This window comes from Coenobita brevimanus, chromosome 62, assembly GCF_032717465.1.
Source record: "Coenobita brevimanus isolate Jiangsu-jjx chromosome 62, ASM3271746v2, whole genome shotgun sequence".
NCBI classification, from domain to species: domain Eukaryota; kingdom Metazoa; phylum Arthropoda; class Malacostraca; order Decapoda; family Coenobitidae; genus Coenobita; species Coenobita brevimanus.
The window spans coordinates 7,767,116-7,791,748 of NC_137015.1; the positions used below are offsets into that span (position 1 = coordinate 7,767,116).

Genomic DNA, 24,633 nt, shown 5'->3' on the forward strand with positions numbered 1-24,633 from the left:
GTGTGGCAACGGGTGGCGGACAACAAAGGTAGAAGTTCGCCTAGTAAGTACTGGTGGTATAGGTCGAATGGTGGTAAAAGCAGTCACTGTTATTACGCTGACACCTGAACAAAAACGAATAGGGTGGACGGGGGAATGGACAGGATATTTCAAAACGTGGTGGTGTGGGTTGAGAATAATAAGTAGAATGGGCTGGGATGGTGGTCGGTGGAGGATAATGATGGGGGAAGTATTCTTTGTGAATACGAGAATTATAAGTCAGGTGATGGTTAAGGGTGTCACTGTTGTTAATTTTACGACAGAAATGAGTGGCGTGAGTAGAGAGAAGTGAATGGGATGGGTTGAGATGATGGTGGTGGTGGTCGGAGGGGGGTGGGGGTTGGCACACCAGGGGAAGTTTATGTTGTGATGAGTGATGGATGGGGGAGGGGCACACCAGGGGAGTTTATGTTGTGAAGATGAGTGATGTATAAGGAGGGGAGGGGGCAAGCCAGGGAAAGTTTATGTTGTGAAGTTGAGTGTTGTATAAGGGGAGAAGGGGCACGCAAGGGGAAGTTTATGTTGTAAAAATGAGTGCTGTACAAGGGGTAGCACTGATAGTGGAAAAATGTAAGTCACATTTCGATGTGGGGGTGAGGGCAGAAAAAATGTGGGAATAGAGGTAAGAAGTGAGGGAGAAGGGCTGGATGGTGGGCAGGGCGAGGGGTCTTTCGCATCACCTCCTCCATAGCGATTTATTCTGTACACATCTCAGGATCTTCTTGTATGGCACAAGTGCAAACTTTTGTTAATAATAAACTACATAAATAACACAGACAAGAATGGTAGATGTACTATGCAAATTAGGTCATTAGGCAAGAGATACTACGAAGCCTCCCATAACACTTGAAATATGGCCAGTATGGACATTGTAAATCATCTTACAGTGATTATGGAGGCGATACCTGTAATTATAATGATGGTGCTAGTTAGGACAGTGATAATGATAACTGATATGATGACTGCGGAAGTGATGACACTAGTAACATTAATGAATGTAATGATGACAGTGGCAACGGCAGTGTCAGGGACGAGTTGTTATAATGCTACTGCTCATTCATTTTAATTTGGCCTACATTCTCATCCTTCTGGGACTCGTTTTACGTAGTTCAGACTTTCTGTAGCACTTCTCTGTGACTGGCATGATATTCTGATGTTAATCTATTGTTATATCTCACCAACCAAGATGGAAGGATGCAAATTTCTGACCAAGGTAAAGTGATGATGGGGTAATGACAACAATGGCAATATGATAGCAGCAGCAATGACGAACACTTGCACTGTACATAAATGCCCTTTTTTTTTCTGATTATCTAGTCTCTCAATGTACGTCGGGTGTTCAATAAAATATGAAGCAGTTGAATGACATCATCGTAGTGACGGGGCCATAGGTAGTGTAGTCATGGCAACGAAAAGGTTAATCAGAGCGGTTAAGTTATGCGCTTGAAAGTGAAAGGAGGGAGAGATGGGCCTGGGGAGCTAGAGAGACAGAAGAGAGAGAGGTAACTTTCTCACGGAAAGGTCAAGTAGGCGCGACGGTCACACGATGATTCTCTCTCTCCCTCTCTCTCTGTGACTTCCAACCTACTTTCAAGCGGCGTAGAAACCTGACAGACGAGGCACTTCTGCCAACCATGTCAGAAAAAAAAAAAAAAAATCCCTGTTCACCTACATTCAATCAACAAACCTTAAAGTGCGTCTGACAGTACAGTCTATATTAAGTTCATGTACTCAATCCCTTCCACCAGAGGACGTCAGGTCTACTTCATTCCTCCTATGTTATGACGATTTTATTTAGGTTGAGGAGTTAGATACAGCCTCAATGAACCCTTCTAATTAGAGAAACAGTTCCTAAGTCGAATATAATTGGGTGGAAGTTGCAAGAATTAAAGAAAAAAAAAAGGCACCTGATTAAGAGTTAACATGGTTCATAGTGCGACAGTCAGTGATGCAGGATGACTTCACACTTACTTTCACGTATAGTTTACTTAATTGTGTCAAACAGTACCAGCAGTTAACGCCATTTACACTTTCATTTAAACATTATACATCAGTGCGCCTATGGTGACAGCTAATGTCAAATTCACATTTCACTAGTTTCTTCTTTAGCTTAAGACTTGTAAGCTAACATCAAACTCACATTCACATACACGTCATAATTCTGATTCAGAGGGTGTCACACAGTGTTGCTATTTATTATGCAAAATTCACTTTTATTATGCTTCAAATTTTTGAGTCTTGAACAGTGCTGCTATGTACTGTAGTGTCAATTTCACTTTCACATAAACGTCGTTCTTCAATGGGAGTTATTTGTGTTGCCAGTTTAACGTTAAATGCACTTTCATTTATACTTCATATTAATTTGATATTCACTTACGCAACATACAGTACGTCAGTCAGTCACACTTTGCTGACAGCTAATGTCAAATTCACTGCCATTTCAGCTACATACTTCAGTGTCATATAGCGCTGCATGCTTATCTATACGTTAAGTAGTGATAGTTAGAAACGTCACATATACATTACATACTTTAGTGTGACAAACAGCGCGGCCAATTTGTGTGAACTTCTCGTCTTTTGTACCGATAATATATATTTCACTGCGTCCTGTGGAGCTACCATTTTCCTTTTACCTTAACTTAGGCCAGATTTTTTACTGTTGTAGCCTATTTCACATAGTTCAGTGGCAGTAGAAGACTATGCTACGGCTCTACAGTACATCCTTTCCACAGCACCTCTTCATGACTAACATCATATTCTAATGATAATCTACTCATTCAGGATGGAAAGATGGCAATTTTGGGCCAAAGCAGAGTAAATATAGTATACTGTAGCTAATTAATCTTATTAACTTTCAAACTAAACTCTATTCACTTTACTTATGCATAAATTTTTCATATTTCCATCTTGAAACTGAGTTATAACATGAGATTACCACTAGAAAATGGTGCAAGTCCCAAAACAGTGCTATGGAAAAGATGACTGGCCACAGTATTGTAAAATTCTGCCAATGAACCATGGGAAAGAGGCTGCAAATAGACGAAAGTCGCCGCCAAGTTAAGGGGAATGAACTCTCCATAGTAGTGCGTCGAAAAATGCTGTTAGAAATATTAACTTTTATTCACAATACGTACTTAACATCATTCGTATCTCTTTAACATACAGTAAAAAAAAAAAAAAAAAATCTTTAATTCCTTCACTGCGATTATTATTTTTTAAAATTCCCCACCCAGACGACACTACTCAGAAATGGAAACTTCGAACTGGAGAGGCTAGACAGAGCTTTACTCGGTGTCCTCCATACAAGAAATGAATAAGTTTAGTAAAATCATCTGCATGTGGCAAGGATATAGTAGAGTACTTCCTCCGGTTGAATGGGTTAATGCATCACAACTTGAATCAATCTGTTGAATAAATCTGTTGAGGAAGGAGAGCTGAGATCTCCTCAGGCTGCGGGAATTAGGACTTTTAACAGTGAGGAAGATCGGCCCTTAAATAAATTAACAAAATATATAAATTAATAAATAAATAAAAAGTAATACTGGCACTGGAGAGAGAGAGAGAGAGAGAGAGAGATCCAACATAGCTAAACAAACCACCAACAACACATCGTACTTGTGAGGGCCTATTGAAAGGCCGAACTGCAACCCTGATGCACACCAACATTCACGGAAAACCCGTCACTCAAATCTCCATTCACTCTTACCTGGGTGCGAGCACCCACATACATAGCCATAACCACCCCAACCACCCATCTAAAGGTGGAGATGTAGCGTAACTACTGTATACTCTTTTCACTTCAGTTTGGCCAGGATTTTTTGTTTCCAGTCTATTTCCTGTAGCTCACTGGCAGAATAGGGCAGTACTACGGCCCTACATTCTTTCCATTTGTGTGTGTGTGTGTGTGTGTGTGTGTGTGTGATTAGCACTGTATTAGTCTTAGTCAGGTATAAACAAAAAACTTATTACACAACACCTACTTACACACCTAAGAAAACACAGAAAATCCCCCACTCTGCTGACGTCTTTGGTAATTTCTGCTACCTCCACACATTTCAAGAAACTTCAGAGTCCATTTGGGGTTATAGGCTATATTTAACTAGCTAAATTTTGAAAAATCTCTCCAAAACTTAATCAAACTGTCAGGTAATAACAATTAAATATTAAAATCCATCCTGGGTTGAATGGGTTAAGACTAACACCAATTCACCTATATTCTGTTCACTTTAGGTGTAAAATTGTCATATCTCTATCTTAAATGCTGAGCTATAATAAAAGACTAAGACTAATACAGTGCTAATCACACGCGCACGCACACACACACACACACACACACACACACACACACACACACACACACACACAAATGGAAAGAATGTAGGGCCGTAGTACTGACTGATCCTGCCAGTAACCTACAGGAAATAGACTGGAAACAAAAAATCCGGGCCAAACTGAAAAGAATATACGGTAGTTACGGTACATCTCCACCTTTAGTTGTTAGGTATTCCTGTCTTGCTTTGGCCTCTTACTCATCACCCACATGACATCTTTAGTAACAAGGCAAAGAAAAACCCTCCCAGATTTTCGGTAATGACACCTCATATTTTCTTCATGCTACTACCACATGACTATCCAGTGTGCAATAGCTCAATTGTAGTAGGGATTAATGAAGGACGTAAGTAACCTCTCCAATTCAAAAAGCCTATCCTAAGCTGAAGAAAATAGTCAGGTGATAACAGGAATAAAACATGATGTCTGCAAGTTGGAGATGTTAACAGTACAACAAATACATCTTCATTAAAAAACGTAAGAAGGTCAACAGTGCATAGAGAAAAGTTAATTTTGGTTCTGCATCATCATTAGCCTAACTCTCTTTCCCACATTTGTAAATGAGATGAGTAGAAAATAATGGTCAAGTGAAAAGCCAAAGAGAAATATCGTTTGAGTGCTGAGTGATTAATGAAATCAGCTACATTTCACAATTCACTCGTTATTCAAACCATTGTAATACTGTAATAATAAAAAAGGGGGACAGGGGGGCCTTGGAAACTGGCCAGGTGAGATTGTCTGACATACATCTTCAACCGTGGCACTACGAAGATAACGATTTGCTCTTGCTTTCCGATCATTGAAGACTATTTTTTTTTTTAACTGCCGTGTCAGACGAGAGAGAAATGAACGCAGCAGGCGTTAAAGTTATTTCTGTTGTTGACGTTCATATTACAGCTATAACACTTTGATTTATATCTGAAGATTACTCATACCATTTGAACTATAACAACCACTTTTACCGGGTGAGCTGTCTCTTCCTTACTTTGCTACCCACCATAATCCTAGCCCTTCACACCCATAACCCTCCCAACCTACCATTTTCTGCCATCTTCCTCCCCCACTACAGTTCTAAAAGAATTCTCCTTCCCACTGCCAACACCACATCTCATATAGTGCCAATCTTCACAGGTTGTACTCATCCAACCTAGATGCATCACCAAACACCCTCCAGGCCAGTGAAATCAACTCTTCTCCACTGATTATATTCATTTTCTTCTTCCTTATTGTATATTCAGTCTTTCAATTATATTAACCAAATGAATCAGAGTCCATTTCCTCATAGATGATGCACTCTTTATTTATATGGGTTAATTTCATGTCCAAAATGAATCAGCTTATTTGTGCTAATTCCACAGAGGTGGCCAAACCCAGTGTCCTCCTAAACGTCACTCACTGAGTCAGTGTACCTTTTTGAGCGATGAAATCTGGTAAGCTACAACCATACAGTTTTATAAGTGTCATCCATTGTGTACCTTTTTGAAGGATGAAATCCGGTAAGCTACAACCACAAAGTTTTATGTCATCCATCCATCATTCAATCCTACATTACCCCACGAGGAGAGTAGAAGCCCGAGGCTAGGCAAGTTGGTCCTGACATTTAACATGACAGTGACCAGTCTCACTTATCCCTGAGTGGCATTACATGAGCAATAAACTCCAACCACCACTTGGATATAAATCTGCACAGGCTCAATCTGATTGGAGCCCCTTAATTATCCATTAAACCATCAGGCGCCATAATTTGGTGTTAAGGATACCACCCGCAGTAGTAAATGGTTTCCTGGTGTACAAGAAGCCATTTGGCTTGTCACTCAGTGTTGAGTCACCATAGGCAGAAGGAAGAGGAAAGAATGAAGGATAGAGAGACAGAAGAGGAAGTGTAAAGTCACCCACAGGCAGAAGGAAGAGGAAAGAATGAATGAAAGACAAAAGAGGAAGGAAGGAAGGAAGGAGGAAAGGGCAAGCACCTAAAGCAGCTCTACATTGAGTGAGTGGATGGTTAGTGCTCCCACCTATTGTCACACTTTCATAAATTTGTACTGCACTGCTGCACCCACAGGGGACTGGGCCATATGGATAGGGGAGGGGGTATTGGTTGTACGCACTAGTACTGTATCTGGGATATACTTGAGGTGCATGGTGTGTGCATGTGGAATAAGTCTGGAGCCTGTCCAAAGACAAAGAACACCTTTTGGGTTATGCCATAGTGAGGCACATATAGCTGAGGTAGGTGTTGCTATCAATGGTGTCCTTTGCCTTTTTTTTCACCTCTAGAAAACTTTTCTCAATAGGTTCTTATTTTCCTCACATTCACATATGCAACCTAAAAGTTAGTTCTTGAATGCGTCTAATAACTCAAGGGACCTAAACAGACCTGAAGATACCTACAGTATATTGACTGAAATAAGCCGAAACTGCTCAGCTTGGGTCTGAGTATGGATGAATGAACTACAGATGTATTACAATGAATTTAAGATGATCTGAATGGATAGGAAGTAACTTTGATAGTTATTTTATTGAACCTACAGTTGCCTTAATGGACTTAAAGTTGTCTGAATGGATCTAACTGGATTTGTACCAGTACAGTACCAATGTTGATAAAACAGGACCTGAACCAACTTACTGAAACTGACTGAATGCAAAAGACTAACTAAAATAAACAGCCATGAACTGTCCTCAATTTACCTGACTAAGCCTAAATCAATGTGATAGCCCTAAAATAACATAAATGACCTCATTGACCCTACTGAACTGGATGACCCTAAACTGACCTGGCAAAAAAATAAATAAATAAATATATTAAATGGCTCAAAATGGATGTTCTGTAAAGACTGAATGGGCCTAATGAGCTTATGACAAACCAGAAATGATCCATCTGAGCTTAATGAACCTAACTGGTAGCAAACTGAACTGAAATGACTTGAATGATCCACGACATAAATGCATAGAAAGAACAGTCCAAAGCTGATATCTGTATCCGTATGAGGTCCACTGCAGGACTGGACCTTTTCCTCAGTGGGAAAATGATAGCCAAATTTTACCCTTCCTCATGGTTCCCAACTACAGATCATGAAGGACTGCCTGTAGTGACAGCGGTGCATGCCAATGATGTAGTGGTCTGTGAGTCTCAGTCTGCAACTTATGTCAGTGGTACTGTATTAACCAACAGGGTACAAATATACACAAGCAAATGAAAGGACATACTACAGGTACCACCATCCACAAAAAATATCTGTGACAGCTGGATCTGAACCCAGCTTCAGGACACCTCAGATCAAGAAACAAATGGAATAATCACTAAGCCAAGATAACTTTGAACTATGCCTATATAAACCTGAACTGATCTGAGTCAATGTAGATAAGAGTCTGAATCTCACAACTGGGAGAAAAAAAAAAATCTTCACATACGTACTCCTATCCTGCTCCAACATCCATTCCAAGCATTCTTCTTTGCTCATCTCATCCAATCTTGCCCTTCCCTTTTCTTCTGATGCTCAAAGAGAGTACATTTCATAACACTATACACTTTATTGCTCATCTTCACGCAGAATGCTGCTAAATCATGGGCCACCACCAAACTATTCACTCATCTCTACCCATATCAAACATTTCTGACATATTCTTATTTATCTACGAATAGCTTTCACTGTCCGACCTACAATGACCATTTCTTCCATAGTAAATCATCCTATCCCATCTAACTACTATCTTCCATTGATTCTCTTGCTTTCTAAAACTTCATACCACCCTTACTTACGCAGTCAATTCCCATATTCACCTACCTTCTTGGCTTTCCATTCTTCCTCCTATCCTCATCCTCACTTTTCCCTATCCTATTCACATTCACTATCTTGATGTGGCTATGTCATCTGTGCACACTCCTTTCTACCCAGTGATTAATGGATTTTCTTTCTTCACATATTTTTTTTTTTTCCTTACCATATCTACACAATCAGATATCATCATCATCATCATCATCATCATCATCCAGGTCTCTTTACCCAACCAAAGATGAATTAAGGTAAGGTCCAGAAAGCAATAAAGGAGAAAAAATGATAGAGGAAGTGGTCATCATCATCACCTTAGCTTCTTTTTCCATTGGAAGATGAGGCAAGGTAAGGAGAGAGAGAGAGAGAGAGAGAGAGAGAGAGAGAGAGAGAGAGAGAGAGAGAGAGAGAGAGAGAGACTAAACAAAAGGAAGTCCAATGAAATAATTCACACTCATTCACCATTCTAAATAGAAGAAAGACCAATTAAATGGTCCACACACTCACCAGTGAAAACCCCCAAACCTGACTCCAAGTCACAGGCATAACTTTCACAAATAAGCACTTCCGAATATACAGCATGTCAGTTGATCCAATGACTATCAAGTTAAATGGGTGCCAACTCTTGAAATGCACTCATCTGCTAAAAGCTCATCCAACCAGGCTGATCCCTTCAGTTCCCTAGTCTCATCATCTCCTTATTTCTTTTCTCACACTCTTTTATTGCATATATCCACCTTCTTCTTGGCCTATCATGCCTCCTCTCGCCTTCAAACTCACTTCCTTATATCTTTTTTGTCACCCTATTTACACCCATTTTCTTCATATGACCATACCAACTAATCACTCTCTCTTCAATTCTTTGTCCACAGGTGTTCTTACTCCACAGCTTTCATAAGTCACATTAATTCTTAACTTACCCACTTCCTGCACCCTATTCACACCTCAGTAACTCCATCTCCACTCCTCCAATGTTTGATTTTCTAGTTTCATGCCATGCCAAAGTCTCACACCCATAGGCTAATGTGGACACTATGGCTTCATGCAATCCAATTTCTGCTGCCATACACAGACTTCTGTTCTGTATCATCAGCCAGCAGTGCACCAGTCACTTTCTTTCCCTATTCTATTCTACTTTCCAACTTCTTGACACATCTCCCCTCTCTTTACTACCACAGCACTGTATTACTTAAACTCCCTCATTAGTTCAAGTCTCTCTTCACTCACCAGTACAGTGTACTCACAAGTTCCACGCCTAATTGGTACCACTATCGTGTCATAAAACTAAAAATCTTGAAACTTGTGTGTATACTTTACATGTAATAAGAAGTAATTTGTTCTGGGGTCAGCCACCTTATTTGCCCTAAGCTTTTTTTTTTTTTCGAGGAAGAAGGAACCAAAGGCCATGAGCCCGCAGTAACAGTTCCCTCCAAGAGAAAAACAAAATACAATAGAGAGCCAAATTCAAGATCCGATCATTTTGAGATGCCTGGACACACTGTGTTTGAAAGACTGGAGATCATAGGCAGCAGGAAATACAGACAGAGGGAGATAGTTCCAGAGCTGACCTGTTGCATAAATGAAAGACTGGAAGTAACGGTTAACTCTTGCATTAGAGAGTTGGACAGAAAAGGGATGAGAGTTTGCTGCCAGACGAGTGCTACGCGCCCGTTGTAGAGGTGGAGGAATGCAAGCAGACAGTTCAAAGGAGCAGTGACCATTAAAGTAGCGATAGAAAAGAGATAAAGATGTAACAGTGAGGCTAAGAGACAGAGGTTGAAGGGAGTCAGTAAGAGGAGGAGAGTTAATGAGACGAAAAGCCTTTGACTCCACCCTATTGAGAAGAGCTGTATGTGGGGAGCCTCCCCACACATGAGAGTTGTACTGGGCGGATAAAACCCCTGTATAGAGTCAACAATTGTGCAGGGGTAAAGAAAGAGCGGAGTCGGCTTAGCACACCTAATCTCTTGGAAGCAGATTTTACAAGAGAGGTAATATGATCTTTCCAAGATAAGTCCCGAGTAAATGAAACCCCAAGCATGTTCAATGATGATGCAGGATTAAGCTGAATATTATTAAACATTAGTGGGTATACCTGTGGAAGATTTTGTCGGGTTGATAGGTGTAAGAACTGAGTCTTAGATGCATTAAAAACAACCATATTATTTTTACCCCAGTCAGAGATATGAGCCAAGTCAGACATTAGGTGTGCCATAGCCTCATCCCTTGTTTCTTGAAGTAACTGTTGAGATGGGCGTTGCGGGAACCGAATGGAAAGGTGAAGGGTGGAGTCATCAGCGTATGACTGGATAGGGTTAGATGTACAGCTTAGATCATTGATGAATAAAAGGAGGAGAGTTAGTGATAGGACAGAGCCCTGAGGAACACCACTGTTGATAGATCTAGGAGAAGAACGATGGCCGTCTACAACAGCGGCTATAGAACGACCAGAAAAGAAGCTAGCGATGAAGGCATAGATAGAAGGATAGAAACCGTAGGAGGGCAGTTTGGAAATTAAAGATTTATGCCAGACTCGATCGAAAGCCTTTGAGATGTCAAGTGCAATGGCAAAGCTTTCGCCAAAGTCCCAAAAGGAGGATGACCAGGAGTCTGAAAGGTAGGTGAGAAGATCGCCAGTGGAGCGTCCCTGACGGAACCCGTACTGACGATCGGAAAGAAGGTTGTGATAGGAATGATGCCTTAAAATTTTTCTATTGAGAATTGACTCAAAAACTTTTGAAATACAGGACGTTAAAGCAATTGGACGATAGTTGGAGGGTTGGGAGTGGTCACCCTTCTTTGGGACTGACTGAATGAGAGCAAACTTCCAGCAAGAAGGAAAGGTACAAGTTGACAGACAAAGGCGAAAGAGTTTGCCTAGGCAGGGTGTAAGCACAGCACAGTTCTTGAGACAACAGGAGGGACCCCATCAGGCCCATATGCCTTGTTAGTACTGAGGCCAGTGATGGCAGAAAATACATCAACTGAAGAAATTTTAATGTCAGTCATGAGGAAGTCAGAGGGGGGAAGTGATGGAGGAACAGCACCGGAATCGTCTAAGGTGGAATTGGAGGAGAAAGTCTGTGCTACCCATTAACCCTTTAAACGCGGAGCGTCGCTTTTGCAACGATCGCCAAAAAGGACATAACGGCGGATCGTCGCGTTTGCGATTTGAGTTAATTTTGAATAAACGCAGGCAAGGATGTTCCAGCTGGTATTGTCTATCAGTACTGCCACCCTTTAGCTACACTTAGCATACTTGACCTTTGTACTACTGACCTCCATTGTTGCCAAGTATCGCGTTTTTTCCCCCCTCCCCCCCAACCACGGCCCGGCCAGCCTGGCTGTGATATATGGCAGCGCGCTGACTGCTCAGAACTGTAAATCTGCGCTCTCCTCTCACAAGCAGTTTATGCTACTAGGAAACGCTTGTTTCCCCAGTTGTCACACTAGCTTTTTTTCGCGCGTTTTTCCCCTGTTTAGCGTCAGTTTACTGCAGGCTTTCAAAGTGATATTATGGCGAGTTCTAGCTCTTCCGAGTCAGTGCGAGCGGCCAACAGGAACAAGAATAAAGTGACGGGCATAAGGCAGAATAAAAGCACGCCGCGGTGGTCTTTTGGGAAGTACTATGACTGAAAATAATGTAGTATACGTGTTCTAGCTGTGAAAATGGAAATGTTTGTTGAGTGACGGGAAGACCGCTGCCACGCTGCATGTCGGCCGTACGCTCCATTGATTTTAGCCTTATTTTCAGTGCTTATTGTACAAATACGGATTCCAAGCTACCTGTACGTTGTAGTATAAAGTTTACTGTGACAGAATGAGGCTGTGGTAGAGGGGAAACCGGGTTGCTGGAGGTGTGAAAGTGAAAATTTGGTTACCCAACTTTGCAAGTCTCCACAAGTCCTTGGGTAGTCCACGAAGGCTCAACATGTCTCTGGAGAAAGCTGAATGTAAGTACTATCTGCCATACCAAGTATAATGTTCTAGGGTTAATCTCTGATTTTTGGCTAATATTTTCCTACAAGTACTCAGACCGCGATCCAACCCTGCCACACGGGGAGGGGTCGGCTGTCCATGGCCACTTTTTAGGGGTTAATGACACAATACCCCTACTATAAATTACATACAGGTAATCAGACATATATTACTGAACCAAAACACTAAAGACTTTACTAACACTGACACACAGGCTGAACTGCTTGATGTGGCTTGAAGATGAGTTCCAAGGCTAGGAGCAGTGATTAGTTATCACCTGTCCCCTCAATGCTCCCTGCCACCACTATTGAGTCCCCCACACCACCACTTCCTGCCCAGTGGGACCTCATCACACTCACCAATGTTGTCAATGTCCTAGTCCACTGCATCATCATCCCCAAGCAGTTTTTTCTCCAAGGCCTGGGCTTGTTGAATATGGGAGGATAGGAATGATGTTATCAGAGTCTGATGATGTGCATTAACTCTGACATTGAAAAGATCCTTGTACTTGGCCAGAAGTTTATCACCATTGGGAGGAAGGTGCCCCTGATCTCTGGCCAGGCCTTGTGAAACTCATAGTAAAATCATGAGACTCCATGCAAAGGAACATTCCTTTGTGTCGCAAAACTGCTATTCGTGAATGTATTATTCGCGAAACTAGTGAGTGCACTGTATACCACGCTGAGAATCACCTTCTCTCAACAATCACTTTATGATTTAGTCTACTTTCAAAGCACAATGCTCTCAGATGTCAACCCCTACACCAATCTGTAAATTTCTTATTTACTATGAGCAAATGGCACAGCATCACTTGCATACATAATATTTGACATACTCCTCTCTGTCACTGTTTACTGTTAAACTCATCCATCTCTCCGTAATTCAAGTTTTTACCTCTCAACAAGTACTGTAAATTCAATAATTACAGTATGGAAACTACACTGCCTAACAATAAATTTGTACTAATAAGAACATTACATTGCTGACATAGCTTACAGAGTAAGCTAAAGAAATGATGTTACTGGACATCCATGAAGACTGTACTCCCCAGATATAACAATAAAGAGGCTTCATGCAAGGAGACAATACTTGTCAAGAGCTATTCACTGCATGCCTATAAAGCATTTTAGGAAATTTAAATACCTCATCCTCAATGATCATCATTCCTGTTTCATACAATGGTTATTACTGCAACTTGGAATCCATCTGAGAATTGCAACAGTTTTATAATAACTGTACCTCTCACAACACAATATCTTTACCCACTCAAGGTACGTTATAGTATCAAGCACCAGTTACAACATAAGAGCATAGTTTTTTGTATGGTTCGTTTGGATAATGTCACTAGTTATGAGCGAGTGAGCGCAGCAAGTGATGCAACGTTTACTCTACGGCATGGGCCAACTGCAATGGTTTTTAGAGGCTAATATCTTTTCTACATCCATATATGAGATAGAGAAGAGATTCTTTCAGCAGGTAAGTAGATACATTCAATATTTTTTTTTTTTTCTTTTCTTAGCTATGCAGTATATTTACTCATGACAAAAAAGAAACCCCTTGGAATTCCAGCTTTCCAAGGGAATATACCAAGGGTTTCAACCGACATGCTCCACTATGAAATTGAATTAAAAAAGATTTTCTGTTGTAACACTATGTCTTCTTGCATGAATTCTAAGAATTAAATATAGCATATTACACTCATACTTTTAAATGAATGTTCTCTCTATGTTTGGGGGTGAAATTAGCAAGGGTAATTGCCCCATGTCTGGGTTTTATAATTAGATCAATAGCCAAGTGTTTACCGATGCAGTTCATTGACATGGCAAAGTCTGAAGCAGAGAGCTGAACATTGTGCGTGCGATAAATGCTAAGGCACCTCGCTATGTGCACATCCAGAGAGAAAACTTGTGAGATGAAAAAGTGAAAGTAAATATTTTAGCTCAACTATTCTTCGGTTATTGTTCAACTACCTCACCAGAAATGTTGAAAGTTTACACAGAGATGAAATTATGATGATGGGCGTATGTACAAACACTCGCTCGCTCGTCACACGCTCACAAAGCACACTTTACTGGTCAACATACACTTACCTCTTTGCTGAAGTGCAGGGAGTCTATTACATCAACAAGATCACCCATTAACTTTTCAATGTCATGCTTGTATAGGGCAGTCTAAAAAACAAAACAAACCAAAAAATAAAATTAGTGCAAAATAAACTGACAGCAATTGGTACAACCTGACACTTCAAGAAAATCCAGCTTAAAGTTTACAGGAATTTTAATGCACTGTTCACAATTATTTACCGTCACAGTATAAAACAGGTACGATATTTTCTTCTGATAGTCTGTGTCACACTTAGGAATCCTAAAACAAATTCTTATATTTACATCAAACTTTGCACACGAGAGAGAGAGAGACAGAGACAGAGACAGAGAGATTCTATAGGTTATCTGTTGTATAAATTCTGCTAAAACTAAAATATAATCAACTTAGCTGAGATGTCCCCAGGCTGAAGGTGCTAAAGACAACTCCAAACAATCCTTCCAGCTAATAACATCTTTCAGACTTTATTCTGGCAAAGAAAAGCTTAACTATGCAGACTGAGAAACATTACTGGGCTGGGGGGGTTATCTGGGATTGTGTGTGAGCAAAAACTAATTTTTCTTACAATTAAAAAATTGTTAAAGCAACCGACACTAACAACAGGGTAACACCCATCTTACTGCTTGGCACCAGGTGGTTATAAGTTTCAATTCAACATCATCATGACATGTGACTTCATGCCAATCCATGAACTGGACTATTATTTAGCTATGATAATTCTAGCAAAATACCTACCAGGTTTGCCATTTCTGTGATCTCATGCTGCTGATGAGCACCAAGAAGATGACACATTGTGCAGATAAACTGAAAAAGAAGTATATCACATGTACAGTACTTAACAGAAAAGCAACACAATTTTGTATAAACAATCTTACCATTCTCTAAACAACCTTCAACTCTGATTCCGCCCCCTCTCCTCCTTCCCAGCTCGTTATTGATACACATAACAATCTGAACGTATCTATTCTGAATGGCACACAAAATGGTTCAATCGGTTATTCAACAGAATAAAAAATAATGCACAGAGTACAGCAGAACAATGATTAACACTTCTATCATGGTTAATCAGGTACTGTACCTCTCTTTTAAGCTTAATAAGACACTCATCCCTAATAAATTTCCATACATCCCCCAACATGTTACAGTTAATAAGTACTGTATCATGGTTCCTCCTGAGACCCATAAGTTTTGTCATCATCATCATCATCATCTTTTCTCCACCTACAGATGGGGTGAGGTTGTGTCAAGAAAGCATTCTGGGTACAGTACTCCTTTTGTCCCTTTTCCACCACCCTCCCTCTTGTGATACATCTCCGTACTGTCCACTCATCACCCCTGGGTCAACAACACTCCCAAGCATCTTTGCATGTTTGTAACCAATCAAGCTCTGAATATGATATAAACATACTGTGATGGTAAAACAGAACTCTGGCTACAAGCACAAGTACTGTACAATGATAGCATATATACTGCTCAGAGGTCAGTGCATGACTTGTCCTTCCTCCCAGCTTAGTCAGTGTGATATCCTGCAGGCTACTCAGGCAACCACAGAATGAGGTGTATGTCACTGTGACAGCAAATGACTGGCATCCAGACTGAGTCTCACACAGCTTACAAGCCTGCCCACTGTTGTTCTCTGGAGAGCAACCATGCATAATAACTGATGACACTAAGCATAATGTGGAAAAAATGCCACACAGAACTTTATGATATTGTCCTCTGCCTTTCAAGCTGCTGCTGCTGCTGGTATGGGACAATTTCACATGGTGACACTGATATAACTTAGTGACTCTGCTGCTTATAAACAAAAATTCCTAAACTTCCTCCCTATCCCCTAAAAGGATGGCGATGAACTGCAGGAAAAGGCCAACTTCAGCCTCCAGTTCACCAGGTTCATGTTCAGAAAAGCCTTGGGCCACAACAAGCAAGGCTACTGTCAGTAATCATATTATATTACAGAAGAAAGTGTTATGGCAGAACATGTAATAGCAAACTTTACTGTACTAACATCCATTTCTGACATGGCCTTCTATTAGCAACAGAATCTTAAAATTCTGAATTCAAAACTAACCCAGTTTACAGAATCGTAACAATACTGTATCCAGAAACTCATTATGTTAGTATATTTATCCATATATGAACAATTCACAACACTCCAAAATGAGATTCACTTATCAGAGATACAGTACACTTGCTCAGAATAATATGCAATAGTCCCCCTCCACAGTAACTGATATACAGTTGGCCACAAATGAACCTGGGGCAGTGACTGTGTGAAGTGGAGGTCTAGCTACAGTTTCCAACTTTCATTCATCAAAATTACTTGATCATTTCAACTAATATTTGACACCTCTGTTCACTCTTGTCAGTGTCACCATTAACCATGCAATTTTGTCAAGACTGTCATGTGTACTAGAAGCTTGATCTCTGCTACACACTGATGCTGTACCAGGTTGATATGTTGCCAACTGTACCTCCACATTCAACACAAGTTCAGTATGTAGGTACTCCTCACCCATCTGCCTAATTCACAGTACTCCAAAAAGACATACTTACCACTTTCTTATTAGAGAGAGAGCATGTGTTGCAGAGGAGGGTGCAGGTGGAGTCAGGATGGTGGGCACATGCTGGAGGCTGCTGAGAAGGAAGAGTTGAGGACTCCAGTGGATCAGCTGTGTGGGACTGCATCGTTCTTGGACGATGAATCTGGTTAAAAAGTTGTCATAAGCACAGAGATGGCATGATAATCAGGAACTATCTATATAACTCTCAAAATCAAATCAAATGATAATATGCTTTCTCTCAAATAATCCCCATATTGAGGCTGGCCGTGCTATAACCAGCAATCTGCCCCTGAGAAATAGGCCCTGATGCCTTGGTCCAGGGGAAAAAAAAAAAAAAAAAAAAAAAAAAAAAAAAAAAAAACTTCCATCAATTGCTGGAAACTAAGGTAAATAGATGTATGTCACATGTGTAACAATGTGACGGTCTCAGCTCAGACTCAGGTTCTATAAACTGGCTGGATTCCTGCTTGTGAGTGATGACTGTGTGACTAGTAACCAACCATGTAGCTAAATTTCACTCACATAGCAGTAACGAACCACCAACTACCTCATACTTGCGTCTATCATCCAATCCTTTACTGCCCTATCAGGAACACAGGAGCCTGAACGAGGTTGCTAAATCCTGTCATTTTAGGTGAAAGATCAGCTGCCTTACCTTGAGTTTGCTTTAGAGACAAGGGGGATATGAGACACCAATCAGAGGTTATGGGTAACTACACAAATAAGTTATGAGTCATTAACCAAAGGAGTCAAGGGCCACTCAGCAAATCATGAGTCAATAGGCAAGGGAGTCACAAGTCAGTGAGCAAAGGAGTCACAAGCCACTGAGCAAAGAGGTAATGAGTCACTAAGTAAAAAGGTAAAGAGTCACTAAGCAATGAGGTTGATTCACTGAGCACTTGGGACAAGAGTCACTAAGAAAAAGGGTCATGAATCACAATGCAAAAGTAATTAGTCACTAAGTAAATGAGTCATGAGTCATTATAAAATGGGACTGTAAGTGGCTAAGCAAAGGATTCGTAAGTCACAAAACAATGGAATTTTATGTTACTAAGCAAGTCATGAGTTACTAAGCAAAGGGGTCAAGAGTTACTGGGTAAATGGGCCATGAATCATTATGTAATGGGGGAATGAGTTACCAAGCATAGATAGCGTGAAACACCAAGCAAAGAGGTCAGGAGTTACTATGTAAATGGGTCGAGTCATTATGCAATGGGGTCATGAGGTACCAGGCAAAGGGATCAAGAAACACTAAGTAAAGAGGTCATAAGTCACAGCACTGAAGTCATGAGTCCTAAGCTGTGGTCACAAGTCACTGAGCAAAGAAGTCATGAGTCACTGAGCAAAGAAGTCATGAGTCACTAAGCAGTTGTCACATCACTAAACAATGAGGTCATGAGTCACTAAGCAAGGGCCATAAATCACTGAGCAATGAGGTCATGAGTCACTAAGCAAAGGACATGAATTGCTGAGCAAAGGGGTCATGAGTCACTAAGCAAAAGGGAGATGAATTACTAAGCAAAAGAGTCATGAGTCATTTACCCATTTGACTGCAAGGAACTGAACAAAACAGTTTGGTGTCAGATGAAGATGATGCAATTTACATCATGCACTTCCCATTTGTTGGGCTAGTATGTTGCCCCTATTTAGAGGACTTTTTTTTTTTTTTTTTTTTTTTTCTTTGCAAGAAAGAAGGACCCAAAAGCCAGGGGCCCACAAACCATTCCTTCCAAGAAAAAACAAAAACAATACAAAAGAGAGTCAAATTCAAGATCCGTTCATTTCGAGATGCCTGGACACACCGCGTTTGAAAGACTGGAGATCATAGGAAGTAGGAAATACAGACAGAGGGAGACAGTTCCAGAGTTGACCTGTTGCATAAATGAAGGACTGGGAGTAATGGTTAACTCTTGCATTAGAGAGTTGGACTGAAAAGGGATGACAGTTTTTTGCTAGACAGGTGCTACGCACCCGTCGTAGAGGTGGAGGGATGTAAACAGACAGTTCAGAGGTGCAGTGACCATTGAAGCAGCAACAGAAAAGAGATAAAGAAGCAACAGTGCGGCGAAGAGACAGAGGTTGAAGGGAGCCAGTAAGAGGAGCAGAATTGATGAGATGAAATGCCTTTGACTCCACCCTATTGAGAAGAGCTGTATGTGGGGAGTCTCCCCACACGAGAGTTGTACTCTAAACAAGGGCGAATAAAACCCGTGTATAAAGTCAACAACTGTGCAGGAGTAAAGAAGGAACAAAGTCAGATTAGCACACCTAATCTCTTGGAAGCAGATTTTACCAGAGATGCAATATGTTCTTTCCAAGATAAGTCCCGAGTGAATGAAACCTCAAGTATGCTCAAGGATGATGCAAGATTGAGCTGGATATTACAGTATTAAACATTAGTGGGTACTCCTGTGGAAGATTGTGTTGGGTTGATAGGTGTAAAAACTGAGTTTTTGATGCATTAAAAACTACAAGATTATGTTTACACCAAAGATACGAGCCAAGTCAGACATTAGGTGAGCCATAGCCTCATCCCTTGTTTGTTGTAGTAACTGCTAAGATGGACGTTGCAGGAACCGAATGGAAAGGTGAAAGGTGGAATCATCAGTATACGAGTGGATAGGGTTAGACGTACTGCTTAGAAGATCATTAATGAATAAAAGGAAGAGAGTTAGTGATAGGACAGAGCCCTGAGGAACACCACTGTTGATAGACCTAGGAGAAGAACGATGGCCATCTACAACAGCAGCTATAGACAACCAGAAAGGAAGCTGTAGATAGAAGGATAGAAACCGTAAGAGGGCAGTTTGGAAATTTAAGATCTATGCCAGACTCAATCGAAAGCCTTTGAGATGTCAAGTGCAAGGGCAAAGCTTTCGCCAAAGTCCCAAAAGGAGGATGACCAGGAGTCTGAAAGGTAGGTGAGAAGACTGCTGACGGAGCGTCCCTGACGGAACCCATACTGACGATCAGAAAGAAGGTTGTGATAGGAAAGATGCTTTAAAATTTTTGTTAAGAACTGACGCGAAAACTTTTGAGACACAGGATGTTAAGGCAACTGGACGATGGTTAGAGGGTTGGGAAAGGTCACATTTCTCTGGGACTGGCTGAATGAGAGCAAACTTCCAGCAAGAAGGTGTGTGACACTTTGTTGCCAGATACCCTTCCTGATGCCAACCAGTAACCCTTGCATGGAATTGAACCCTTGACCCACTTGTTGATAACATACACTTAAACTCAACAGCCTAAGGCAGTTTGGACCACTGAGTATAAATAGGAGTATCAAGAGCAGAAAAAGGGTTACTCAAGGTAGTATCTGAAGACTCGGAAAACTGATTTTCTTTCAACATAATCCACGTTGAGTACACCGCTTCCCGTCCGATCAGCGAAGTTAAGCAACGTTGGGTCTGGTTAGTACTTGGATGGGTGACCGCCTAGGAATACCAGATGCTGTTGGCATAACGTTCTCCCTACGTGTCAAGTGGGGTTGGTGGAGGATTAGTGCCCCTCCCTGTAAAACAATTAACTCTAAGCCATTGGCCACCCTGTTTGGGATACATGGCGTCTGGCAATGAATGAATGAATGAATAATCTTCTGGAGTTAGCCTGAACAGAATATGCAAGTGCAATAACTGCAGTGATAAAGTGAAACATGGAAAAGAATCAACAGAGATAGTCATGCATCACTAAACACAGTGAAAACACTATCAGTTTAACCGTTTCATTAAAAGAAGTTGCCCCTAGCCTGAATCACACTGTCACACAGTTGCAAGAAAAAAAAAGAGAAATATGACATCCCTTTGAAGTAAACAGTGAAGATCATTTTTAGCCTCTTCCCTTCTCTCTCTCTCTCTCTCTCTCACACACACACACACACACACACACACACACACTCAGGTGGTGGTAAGCATAAAATTAAAGGACATCACTATACTGCAGGGGCTAACACTGAAGGTGAAGACCCACTGCATCCTTATCAGCTCCTTACAATTCTTCCCACAAATAAATAGGGTGATATATGGTCCAGTTGGTTAAGAACTCCAACTGGATAAGACCCAAGAGGATTAATATCTGAAGGGTAGGTGGGGTACAAGAGTAACATAACGTCACTAAGAGGAAAGTGACTACTTACTTGCTTTTAATGTCTGGATCCTGATTAGCAATAAAGGATTAGTTAATAGATAAAAACAGGGTAAGAAGGCTGCAAAACAGGAAAAATTTTATCATATAAAACCACTAGTCTCACCTCACTAAACAATGAGACTGTCATGTGAAAATCCGTCACATAATGATATACCTTGTACCGACGTCCACATAACATGGGTTCAATAGGGACAGGGAAGGAGCCAAGGACCGCGTGACAAAAAAAAAAAAAAAAAAAAAAGTTTTAAGCTTGTCCTCGGCACCCTCAGTAGCATTAAACTTTCCACTAGGGGTGGTATCCTTGTTAGACATGATTACCAAGTTGCAGTCTCAGTTTTTCAAACAAAAAAGGTTATCGCAGGTGGGGGCGCCTACCATCCACTCACTCAATGTAGTGCTGCTCTCGGGTGTCTGCCCTGTCCTCTCCTCCATCCTTGTTTCCTTCCATCTTCTTCTGTCTTTTTTTCCTTCATTCTTTTCTCTTTCTTCTGCCTACGGGTGACTTTACACTCCCTCTTCTGTCTTTCATTCCTTCATTCTTTCCTCTCCCTTCTGCCTGTGGGTCTCTACACTGAGCGACAAGCCAAATGGTTTCCCGTACACCAGGAAACCATTTACTACGCTGGGTGGTAATCATATAACCAAATTTTGGCACCTGGTGGTTTAGTGGGTAATTATTGTGCTTCAGTCGGATTGAACCGGTGAAGGTTTATATCCAAGGGGTGACTGGGGTTTATTGCTCATGTAATGCCACTCAGGGATGAGTGAGGCTGGTCACTCTCATCTTAAATGTCAGGACCAACTGCCTAGCCCCAGGCTTCTACGCTCCTCATGGGGCAACGTAAGAGATGATGGATGGAAGAGTTATTGCTCCACTTATATGGCGACAGCAATGGTGTTTCAAAGGCCTTGTAAGTATGAACTGGAATGAGGCATCACAGCAAATATAAACACTGAGTGGCCATCGTGACTCACATATCTGACTGTTTCCTTGTGCAGGAGGCACCGTGTGTACATGGGTTTGTTGTACACGGCCACCACAATTACGGTACAAGTGAACTTCCGTATCGTTATCGTGAAACTGGGTATAACTTTTAGTTCATCGTTCTATCAATCTATCGCATAACGAGACATGGCTGTACCTCAGTGCAAAGTGGCAACAGCTATAAATCCAGACTCATCATTACAGCCTTTGAAATTCTGTTCCATCCCCCCAAAACAAGTCTTACAGTACACAATATACAATCCATTAGCAGCATTTATTAGTTTATGCTTGCAACATTACCTCTAGATGAATTTAATCCATCTTTGGTGAGATGTCTTGCAATGAAGGGCATTATGAACCCTATATCAAACTCCTACAGTAAGAAAAGTCTCTCCTGAACTGGAACTGAATAGAATTTTCAATGAACTAAGAGTTAAGACACCTTCAAATTTTTTAATGCTTAATCTTGCTATCTCAAGGTGAATTTACTTAGATTAAGGTAAATTTTTCAAACTGGAAGAGTTAAATACAGCCTTCACTAATGCTTATACCACTGAGGTTTTCTTCCTAGGCTGAAAATAATCATCTGAAGGCAGCAAGAAAAAAATAAGATATACTGTTACTACAGTATGATCTTATTTGTATGTTCATGTCAAGGAATCAAAATACAGAGGCATGAAACTTTTGGACAAGGAAATGAAGGTAATGGAGAGTCCTTGAAGGTATGATACGCAAAAGAGCAAATATTGATTAGATCCAGGTTGGGTTTATACCAGGCAAAAGAACCAATGATGTCATATTCACTGTCCGATGGCTTCAGGAACAATGTCTATCTATCTATCTATTGCCATACGCCTTAATCCCGTAAGGGGTGGCCACAAACAAATCACCTCCATGTTGCCCTGTCCCCCGCCATTTCACTGCCCTGCTCCCAACTCACACCCCCCTCTCTCATATACCTCTCCACTCCATCCCTCCATCTCATCCTTGGCCTCCCCCTCCCTCTCCCCCCCTCCACCTCACTCGTATACACTCTTCTTGTCAGTCTCTCACTCTCCATCCTCCCCACATGGCCAAACCACCTCAGTGTGTTTCTCCTAATACTTCCTATCACATCCACATCTACAGTACACCACAACACTCCTTCACTTCCTCATTTGTCAGCCAGTCTCTCTATGTGACTCCACATGCTCCTCTCAAATAACTCATTTCCATTGCTCTCACCCTTGACTCCTGTCCCTCCAACAAGGTCCAAGCTTCACTTCCATACGTTAGAGTTGGTATCACAATACTGTCAAGTAGAAACTTTTTCACTTCCATGCTCACTTCCCTGTCTCTTATCACTGTTTTCAAGGAACCAGCAACCTTTCTCCCTTGTTGTACCCTTTCAAGCACTTCACCCTCCAAACTTCCATTCTTACTCATCACACTACCCAAGTACTTAAATGCAATCACAATTTCCATTTCCTCCTCATCCAACCTCACTGTACATTCACTGACTTCACTTCTCTCAAATACCATAACTTTACTCTTCCCTACATTCACCTTTAGATTCCGTTTCTTAAACACACTCCCAGACTCATCCACCATGCCTTGCAGCTCCCCTCCGTCTTCACTTAACAACACAATATCATCTGCAGACAGTACAGGAAAGAAAAAGGAACTTTACTTTGTTTTTGTTGATTTGCAGAAGGCCTTTGACGTAGTCCCTTAGGCTGTGGTGAAGTGGGCAATGAGAAAGCTTGGGATCAAGGAGTGGTTGGTTAGAGTGGTTATGACTCCTGTATGTATGTGGGTGTTTGCAACCAGGAGAGATTTGTGTGATGCGTTTTCTATGAATGTTGGCATGCATCAGAGATCAGGCTTGGGTCCCTTATTGTTTGTCATAGTGCTTGAGGCTCTCATATGACTTCAGAAATGGATTCCCATGGGAGATGTTGTATGCTGATGAGTTGGTGTTGAAGAATGACGGGGAGGTAGAAGAAAGATTTAGGAATGGGAGTGATGGAACGGGGCAGAGGGATTTGAGAGTAAATGCGGATAATATAAAAGTGATGATATCTCAGGTTGGAGATGGTCCTGTCAAAGCAGAGGGAGTGTGGCCATGTGCAGTTTGCCAACCGGGTGTGGTAAGTAACTCCATCTTGTGCAGTGTTTGTGACACGTGGGTGCATAAGAGATGTGGTCATGTTAGAGGTAGGCCGCGAAATTGTGAAAAGCTGATTTCGTGTGTGCAGTGTCTCAGGGAGAACATGTAGAAGATTGTCTGGCATGAAAGGACTGATCTAGCAGGAGAGTCTCTTGAGTGTGTGGAGGAGTTTTGTTATTTAGGGGACAAATTATGTCTTGGAGATGGGACTGTGGTCAGAGGAAGGAGTAGCTGAAAGAAGTTCAGGGAGCTGTTGCCTCCCTAATACTAAGAGGGCTCTCCCTCTGTGTTAAGGGATCTTTGTATGCAGCATGTGTTAGGAGTGTAATGTTGTATGGTAGCAGGACCTGGGTGGCTAAAGAGGATGTTCATCAGACCCGTAGCCAGACTTTCCTAAAGGTTGCGAGGGGGGGAGGGAATGTTTTCTCCTGAGACTGGACTTGCACAGCAGGTGGCTGGTCAAAGATCTGCTGCTTGCTTGCTATGGGGGTCCGAGTGTATGTATAAGTGACACTGAGAAGCAGCACAAAACTTCTGAATAAAAGAGAGTGACTCTTTTTGCACTACTGTATT

General features: G+C 41.4%; 1 pseudogene; it reads left to right on the forward strand.

Annotated features, from left to right (window-relative positions):
• Positions 1-20,125: 20,125 nt before the first annotated feature.
• Positions 20,126-20,242, forward strand: LOC145404168 (5S ribosomal RNA; annotated as a pseudogene).
• Positions 20,243-24,633: the final 4,391 nt, after the last annotated feature.